The 7,500-nt window shown below is 41.8% G+C and overlaps 16 non-coding genes across 16 annotated transcripts; 8 read left to right on the top strand and 8 right to left on the bottom strand.

The window, feature by feature from the left end:
* Positions 1 to 235: 235 nt before the first annotated feature.
* On the bottom strand, positions 236 to 307 carry Trnap-agg (transfer RNA proline (anticodon AGG)). The gene has a single exon. It is a non-coding gene; the product is annotated as a tRNA-Pro (tRNA).
* Positions 308 to 450: 143 nt separating this feature from the next.
* Trnak-cuu (transfer RNA lysine (anticodon CUU)) lies at positions 451 to 523 on the top strand. The gene has a single exon. It is a non-coding gene; the product is annotated as a tRNA-Lys (tRNA).
* A 770-nt stretch (positions 524 to 1,293) lies between these two features.
* Trnak-cuu (transfer RNA lysine (anticodon CUU)) lies at positions 1,294 to 1,366 on the top strand. Its single transcript has one exon. It is a non-coding gene; the product is annotated as a tRNA-Lys (tRNA).
* A 333-nt stretch (positions 1,367 to 1,699) lies between these two features.
* Positions 1,700 to 1,771, bottom strand: Trnap-ugg (transfer RNA proline (anticodon UGG)). The gene has a single exon. It is a non-coding gene; the product is annotated as a tRNA-Pro (tRNA).
* Positions 1,772 to 1,914: 143 nt separating this feature from the next.
* On the top strand, positions 1,915 to 1,987 carry Trnak-cuu (transfer RNA lysine (anticodon CUU)). Its single transcript has one exon. It is a non-coding gene; the product is annotated as a tRNA-Lys (tRNA).
* Positions 1,988 to 2,324: 337 nt separating this feature from the next.
* Trnap-cgg (transfer RNA proline (anticodon CGG)) lies at positions 2,325 to 2,396 on the bottom strand. Its single transcript has one exon. It is a non-coding gene; the product is annotated as a tRNA-Pro (tRNA).
* A 137-nt stretch (positions 2,397 to 2,533) lies between these two features.
* On the top strand, positions 2,534 to 2,606 carry Trnak-cuu (transfer RNA lysine (anticodon CUU)). The gene has a single exon. It is a non-coding gene; the product is annotated as a tRNA-Lys (tRNA).
* A 337-nt stretch (positions 2,607 to 2,943) lies between these two features.
* Positions 2,944 to 3,015, bottom strand: Trnap-cgg (transfer RNA proline (anticodon CGG)). Its single transcript has one exon. It is a non-coding gene; the product is annotated as a tRNA-Pro (tRNA).
* A 137-nt stretch (positions 3,016 to 3,152) lies between these two features.
* On the top strand, positions 3,153 to 3,225 carry Trnak-cuu (transfer RNA lysine (anticodon CUU)). The gene has a single exon. It is a non-coding gene; the product is annotated as a tRNA-Lys (tRNA).
* Positions 3,226 to 3,995: 770 nt separating this feature from the next.
* Trnak-cuu (transfer RNA lysine (anticodon CUU)) lies at positions 3,996 to 4,068 on the top strand. The gene has a single exon. It is a non-coding gene; the product is annotated as a tRNA-Lys (tRNA).
* A 333-nt stretch (positions 4,069 to 4,401) lies between these two features.
* On the bottom strand, positions 4,402 to 4,473 carry Trnap-ugg (transfer RNA proline (anticodon UGG)). The gene has a single exon. It is a non-coding gene; the product is annotated as a tRNA-Pro (tRNA).
* A 521-nt stretch (positions 4,474 to 4,994) lies between these two features.
* Positions 4,995 to 5,066, bottom strand: Trnap-ugg (transfer RNA proline (anticodon UGG)). Its single transcript has one exon. It is a non-coding gene; the product is annotated as a tRNA-Pro (tRNA).
* A 553-nt stretch (positions 5,067 to 5,619) lies between these two features.
* Trnap-cgg (transfer RNA proline (anticodon CGG)) lies at positions 5,620 to 5,691 on the bottom strand. The gene has a single exon. It is a non-coding gene; the product is annotated as a tRNA-Pro (tRNA).
* Positions 5,692 to 5,828: 137 nt separating this feature from the next.
* Positions 5,829 to 5,901, top strand: Trnak-cuu (transfer RNA lysine (anticodon CUU)). Its single transcript has one exon. It is a non-coding gene; the product is annotated as a tRNA-Lys (tRNA).
* A 770-nt stretch (positions 5,902 to 6,671) lies between these two features.
* On the top strand, positions 6,672 to 6,744 carry Trnak-cuu (transfer RNA lysine (anticodon CUU)). Its single transcript has one exon. It is a non-coding gene; the product is annotated as a tRNA-Lys (tRNA).
* Positions 6,745 to 7,077: 333 nt separating this feature from the next.
* Trnap-ugg (transfer RNA proline (anticodon UGG)) lies at positions 7,078 to 7,149 on the bottom strand. Its single transcript has one exon. It is a non-coding gene; the product is annotated as a tRNA-Pro (tRNA).
* Positions 7,150 to 7,500: the final 351 nt, after the last annotated feature.

The raw sequence follows: 7,500 nt of genomic DNA, 5'->3' as shown, positions 1-7,500 counted from the left end.
GCATTTGACACAAAGACAACATTTTGTTTAAGTGGCAATTATATTGCATTGAACAAACAAACTGTTTAAAGATCAAAGTAAGAAACCTTGCGTTCACGCATTTAATTGTTTGTTCGTTTTTTTCAAATGATAGATTTGATTCTAACAAATGGAAGCGTGCGATATAAGACAGATTGTTTCGATAACCCAGTCATTCAAAATATACTTGTACGTTGCGACCAAAAGTGTTATAGAAGGGCTCGTCCGGGATTTGAACCCGGGACCTCTCGCACCCTAAGCGAGAATCATACCCCTAGACCAACGAGCAGATGTGTTAACTGCATGTAACTTATACATAAGGCTTGTTAAAAAGCAGAAAGTTCGAACCTTTGCCATTGTCGTATGTTCACACCTATGTGATGTGTATTACTTGGAAGGTTTACGCATTTTGAGTCGACTGCAACCTTGTGCGCCCGGCTAGCTCAGTCGGTAGAGCGTTGGACTCTTAATCCAACGGTCGTGGGTTCGAGCCCCACGTTGGGCGATATTTTGTGCGAAGTATTAGATTGGATGAGACAGATTTGTAAATCAGGCAAACTAGCTGATTTGGAATTCTTTTCAAGTGTTTGGCATGGCTTGTACCAAAGCATTTGACACGAAGACAACATTTCGTTTAAGTGGCAATTATATTGCATGTAACAAACAAACTGTTCAAAGATCGAAGTAAGAAACCTTGCGTTCACGCATTTAATTGTTGGTTTGTTTTTTCAAATGATAGATTTGATTGTAAGGCACGGAAGCGTACGATATAAGACAGACGTGTATCGATAACCCAGTCATTTAAAATGTGCTTGTACGTTACGACCAAAAGTGTTATAAAAGGGCTCGTCCGGGATTTGAACCCGGGACCTCTCGCACCCTAAGCGAGAATCATACCCCTAGACCAGTGGTTCTCAAACTTTTTGTTGTTGCGACGCCCCTGGAAAAGTTTTCTGGACTTGCGACGCACCAGGAAACAAAAGTTATTGAGGAAACTTGTTATTAAAGCTGTGTTTATTGATACAACAACAAAAAGCCACGAAACGAAACTATTCTGTGACGCCCTTGGAAGATTGAAACGACGCACCAGGGCGTCGCGACGCACAGTTTGAGAACTACTGCCCTAGATCAACGAGCCGATGTGTCAACTGCACGTATAAACAAGAATTGTTTTAACCAGAAAGTTCGATCCTTTGCCATTATCGTATGTTCACGCCTGTGTGATGTGTATTGCTTGGAAGGTTTACGCATTTTGTGTCGACTGCAACCTTGTGCGCCCGGCTAGCTCAGTCGGTAGAGCGTTGGACTCTTAATCCAACGGTCGTGGGTTCGAGCCCCACGTTGAGCGATAGTTTGTGCGAAGTATTAGATTGGAAGAAAACTTTGCAGTTCCGATAAAGTGGCTGATTTGGCTTTTTTCAATTGTTTGGCATGATTTATACCAAAGCATTTGACACAAAGACAACATTTTGTTGAATTGGCAATTATATTGCATTGAACAAACAAACTGTTTAAAGATCAAAGTAAGAAACGTTGCGTTCACGCATTTAATTGTTTGTTCGTTTTTTTCAAATGATAGATTTGATTCTAACAAATGGAAGCGTGCGATATAAGACAGATTGTTTCGATAACCCAGTCATTCAAAATATACTTGTACGTTGCGACCAAAAGTGTTATAGAAGGGCTCGTCCGGGATTTGAACCCGGGACCTCTCGCACCCAAAGCGAGAATCATACCCCTAGACCAACGAGCCGATGTGTTAACTGCATGTAACTTATACATAAGGCTTGTTAAAAAACAGAAAGTTCGAACCTTTGCCATTGTCGTATGTTCACACCTATGTGATGTGTATTGCTTGGAAGGTTTACGCATTTTGAGTCGACTGCAACCTTGTGCGCCCGGCTAGCTCAGTCGGTAGAGCGTTGGACTCTTAATCCAACGGTCGTCGGTTCGAGCCCCACGTTGGGCGATATTTTGTGCGAAGTATTAGATTGGATGAGACAGATTTGTAAATCAGGCAAACTAGCTGATTTGGAATTATTTTCAAGTGTTTGGCATGGCTTGTACCAAAGCATTTGACACGAAGACAACATTTCGTTTAAGTGGCAATTATATTGCATGTAACAAACAAACTGTTCAAAGATCGAAGTAAGAAACCTTGCGTTCACGCATTTAATTGTTGGTTTGTTTTTTCAAATGATAGATTTGATTGTAAGGCACGGAAGCGTACGATATAAGACAGACGTGTATCGATAACCCAGTCATTTAAAATGTGCTTGTACGTTGCGACCAAAAGTGTTCTAGAAGGGCTCGTCCGGGATTTGAACCTGGGACCTCTCGCACCCGAAGCGAGAATCATACCCCTAGACCAACGAGCCGATGTGTTAACTGCACGTATAAACAAGAATTGTTTTAACCAGAAAGTCCGATCCTTTGCCATTATCGTATGTTCACACTTATGTGGTGTGTATTGTTTGGAACGTTTACGCATTTTGAGTCGACTGCAACCTTGTGCGCCCGGCTAGCTCAGTCGGTAGAGCGTTGGACTCTTAATCCAACGGTCGTGGGTTCGAGCCCCACGTTGGGCGATATTTTGTGCGAAGTATTAGATTGGATGAGTCAGATTTGTAAATCAGGCAAACTAGCTGATTTGTAATTCTTTTCAAGTGTTTGGCATGGCTTGTACCAAAGCATTTGACACGAAGACAACATTTTGTTTAAGTGGCAATTATATTGCATGTAACAAACAAACTGTTCAAAGATCGAAGTAAGAAACCTTGCGTTCACGCATTTAATTGTTGGTTTGTTTTTTCAAATGATAGATTTGATTGTAAGGCACGGAAGCGTACGATATAAGACAGACGTGTATCGATAACCCAGTCATTTAAAATGTACTTGTACGTTGCGACCAAATGTGTTCTAGAAGGGCTCGTCCGGGATTTGAACCTGGGACCTCTCGCACCCGAAGCGAGAATCATACCCCTAGACCAACGAGCCGATGTGTTAACTGCACGTATAAACAAGAATTGTTTTAACCAGAAAGTCCGATCCTTTGCCATTATCGTATGTTCACACTTATGTGGTGTGTATTGTTTGGAACGTTTACGCATTTTGAGTCGACTGCAACCTTGTGCGCCCGGCTAGCTCAGTCGGTAGAGCGTTGGACTCTTAATCCAACGGTCGTGGGTTCGAGCCCCACGTTGGGCGATATTTTGTGCGAAGTATTAGATTGGATGAGACAGATTTGTAAATCAGGCAAACTAGCTGATTTGGAATTCTTTTCAAGTGTTTGGCATGGCTTGTACCAAAGCATTTGACACGAAGACAACATTTTGTTTAAGTGGCAATTATATTGCATGTAACAAACAAACTGTTCAAAGATCGAAGTAAGAAACCTTGCGTTCACGCATTTAATTGTTGGTTTGTTTTTTCAAATGATAGATTTGATTGTAAGTCACGGAAGCGTACGATATAAGACAGACGTGTATCGATAACCCAGTCATTTAAAATGTGCTGGTACGTTACGACCAAAAGTGTTATAAAAGGGCTCGTCCGGGATTTGAACCCGGGACCTCTCGCACCCTAAGCGAGAATCATACCCCTAGACCAGTGGTTCTCAAACTTTTTGTTGTTGCGACGCCCCTGGAAAAGTTTTCTGGACTTGCGACGCACCAGGAAACAAAAGTTATTGAGGAAACTTGTTATTAAAGCTGTGTTTATTGATACAACAACAAAAAGCCACGAAACGAAACTATTCTGTGACGCCCTTGGAAGATTGAAACGACGCACCAGGGCGTCGCGACGCACAGTTTGAGAACTACTGCTCTAGATCAACGAGCCGATGTGTCAACTGCACGTATAAACAAGAATTGTTTTAACCAGAAAGTTCGATCCTTTGCCATTATCGTATGTTCACGCCTGTGTGATGTGTATTGCTTGGAAGGTTTACCCATTTTGTGTCGACTGCAACCTTGTGCGCCCGGCTAGCTCAGTCGGTAGAACGTTGGACTCTTAATCCAACGGTCGTGGGTTCGAGCCCCACGTTGAGCGATAGTTTGTGCGAAGTATTAGATTGGAAGAAAACTTTGCAGTTCCGATAAAGTGGCTGATTTGGCTTTTTTCAATTGTTTGGCATGATTTATACCAAAGCATTTGACACAAAGACAACATTTTGTTGAATTGGCAATTATATTGCATTGAACAAACAAACTGTTTAAAGATCAAAGTAAGAAACGTTGCGTTCACGCATTTAATTGTTTGTTCGTTTTTTTCAAATGATAGATTTGATTCTAACAAATGGAAGCGTGCGATATAAGACAGATTGTTTCGATAACCCAGTCATTCAAAATATACTTGTACGTTGCGACCAAAAGTGTTATAGAAGGGCTCGTCCGGGATTTGAACCCGTGACCTCTCGCACCCAAAGCGAGAATCATACCCCTAGACCAACGAGCCGATGTGTTAACTGCATGTAACTTATACATAAGGCTTGTTAAAAAACAGAAAGTTCGAACCTTTGCCATTGTCGTATGTTCACACCTATGTGATGTGTATTGCTTGGAAGGTTTACGCATTTTGAGTCGACTGCAACCTTGTGCGCCCGGCTAGCTCAGTCGGTAGAGCGTTGCACTCTTAATCCAGCGATAGTTTGTGCGAAGTATTAGATTGGAAGAAAACTTTGCAGTTCCGATAAAGTGGCTGATTTGGCTTTTTTCAATTGTTTGGCATGATTTATACCAAAGCATTTGACACAAAGACAACATTTTGTTGAATTGGCAATTATATTGCATTGAACAAACAAACTGTTTAAAGATCAAAGTAAGAAACGTTGCGTTCACGCATTTAATTGTTTGTTCGTTTTTTTCAAATGATAGATTTGATTCTAACAAATGGAAGCGTGCGATATAAGACAGATTGTTTCGATAACCCAGTCATTCAAAATATACTTGTACGTTGCGACCAAAAGTGTTATAGAAGGGCTCGTCCGGGATTTGAACCCGTGACCTCTCGCACCCAAAGCGAGAATCATACCCCTAGACCAACGAGCCGATGTGTTAACTGCATGTAACTTATACATAAGGCTTGTTAAAAAACAGAAAGTTCGAACCTTTGCCATTGTCGTATGTTCACACCTATGTGATGTGTATTGCTTGGAAGGTTTACGCATTTTGAGTCGACTGCAACCTTGTGCGCCCGGCTAGCTCAGTCGGTAGAGCGTTGCACTCTTAATCCAACGGTCGCCGGTTCGAGCCCCACGTTGGGCGATATTTTGTGCGAAGTATTAGATTGGATGAGACAGATTTGTAAATCAGGCAAACTAGCTGATTTGGAATTATTTTCAAGTGTTTGGCATGGCTTGTACCAAAGCATTTGACACGAAGACAACATTTCGTTTAAGTGGCAATTATATTGCATGTAACAAACAAACTGTTCAAAGATCGAAGTAAGAAACCTTGCGTTCACGCATTTAATTGTTGGTTTGTTTTTTCAAATGATAGATTTGATTGTAAGGCACGGAAGCGTACGATGTAAGACAGACGTGTATCGATAACCCAGTCATTTGAAATGTACTTGTACGTTGCGACCAAATGTGTTCTAGAAGGGCTCGTCCGGGATTTGAACCCGGGACCTCTCGCACCCGAAGCGAGAATCATACCCCTAGACCAACGAGCCGATGTGTTAACTGCACGTATAAACAAGAATTGTTTTAACCAGAAAGTCCGATCCTTTGCCATTATCGTATGTTCACACTTATGTGGTGTGTATTGTTTGGAACGTTTACGCATTTTGAGTCGACTGCAACCTTGTGCGCCCGGCTAGCTCAGTCGGTAGAGCGTTGGACTCTTAATCCAACGGTCGTGGGTTCGAGCCCCACGTTGTGCGATATTTTGTGCGAAGTATTAGATTGGATGAGACAGATTTGTAAATCAGGCAAACTAGCTGATTTGGAATTCTTTTCAAGTGTTTGGCATGGCTTGTACCAAAGCATTTGACACGAAGACAACATTTTGTTTAAGTGGCAATTATATTGCATGTAACAAACAAACTGTTCAAAGATCGAAGTAAGAAACCTTGCGTTCACGCATTTAATTGTTGGTTTGTTTTTTCAAATGATAGATTTGATTGTAAGGCACGGAAGCGTACGATATAAGACAGACGTGTATCGATAACCCAGTCATTTAAAATGTACTTGTACGTTGCGACCAAAAGTGTTCTAGAAGGGCTCGTCCGGGATTTGAACCCGGGACCTCTCGCACCCTAAGCGAGAATCATACACCCAGACCAGTGGTTCTCAAACTTTTTGTTGTTGCGACGCCCCTGGAAAAGTTTTCTGGACTTGCGACGCACCAGGAAATAAAAGTTATTGAGGAAACTTGTTATTAAAGCTGTGTTTATTGATACAACAACAAAAAGCCACGAAACGAAACTATTCTGTGACGCCCTTGGAAGATTGAAACGACGCACCAGGGCGTCGCGACGCACAGTTTGAGAACTACTGCTCTAGATCAACGAGCCGATGTGTCAACTGCACGTATAAACAAGAATTGTTTTAACCAGAAAGTTCGATCCTTTGCCATTATCGTATGTTCACGCCTGTGTGATGTGTATTGCTTGGAAGGTTTACCCATTTTGTGTCGACTGCAACCTTGTGCGCCCGGCTAGCTCAGTCGGTAGAACGTTGGACTCTTAATCCAACGGTCGTGGGTTCGAGCCCCACGTTGAGCGATAGTTTGTGCGAAGTATTAGATTGGAAGAAAACTTTGCAGTTCCGATAAAGTGGCTGATTTGGCTTTTTTCAATTGTTTGACATGATTTATACCAAAGCATTTGACACAAAGACAACATTTTGTTGAATTGGCAATTATATTGCATTGAACAAACAAACTGTTTAAAGATCAAAGTAAGAAACGTTGCGTTCACGCATTTAATTGTTTGTTCGTTTTTTTCAAATGATAGATTTGATTCTAACAAATGGAAGCGTGCGATATAAGACATATTGTTTCGATAACCCAGTCATTCAAAATATACTTGTACGTTGCGACCAAAAGTGTTATAGAAGGGCTCGTCCGGGATTTGAACCCGTGACCTCTCGCACCCAAAGCGAGAATCATACCCCTAGACCAACGAGCCGATGTGTTAACTGCATGTAACTTATACATAAGGCTTGTTAAAAAACAGAAAGTTCGAACCTTTGCCATTGTCGTATGTTCACACCTATGTGATGTGTATTGCTTGGAAGGTTTACGCATTTTGAGTCGACTGCAACCTTGTGCGCCCGGCTAGCTCAGTCGGTAGAGCGTTGGACTCTTAATCCAACGGTCGCCGGTTCGAGCCCCACGTTGGGCGATATTTTGTGCGAAGTATTAGATTGGATGAGACAGATTTGTAAATCAGGCAAACTAGCTGATTTGTAATTATTTTCAAGTGTTTGGCATGGCTTGTACCAAAGCATTTGACACGAAGACAACATTTCGTTTAAGT

Source organism: Phallusia mammillata, chromosome 4 (assembly GCF_965637545.1).
Source record: "Phallusia mammillata chromosome 4, kaPhaMamm4.hap1.1, whole genome shotgun sequence".
Classification (NCBI taxonomy): Eukaryota; Metazoa; Chordata; class Ascidiacea; order Phlebobranchia; family Ascidiidae; genus Phallusia; species Phallusia mammillata.
The sequence above is the reverse complement of the archived record's forward strand: the minus strand, read 5'-3'. Positions and strand labels throughout refer to the sequence as shown.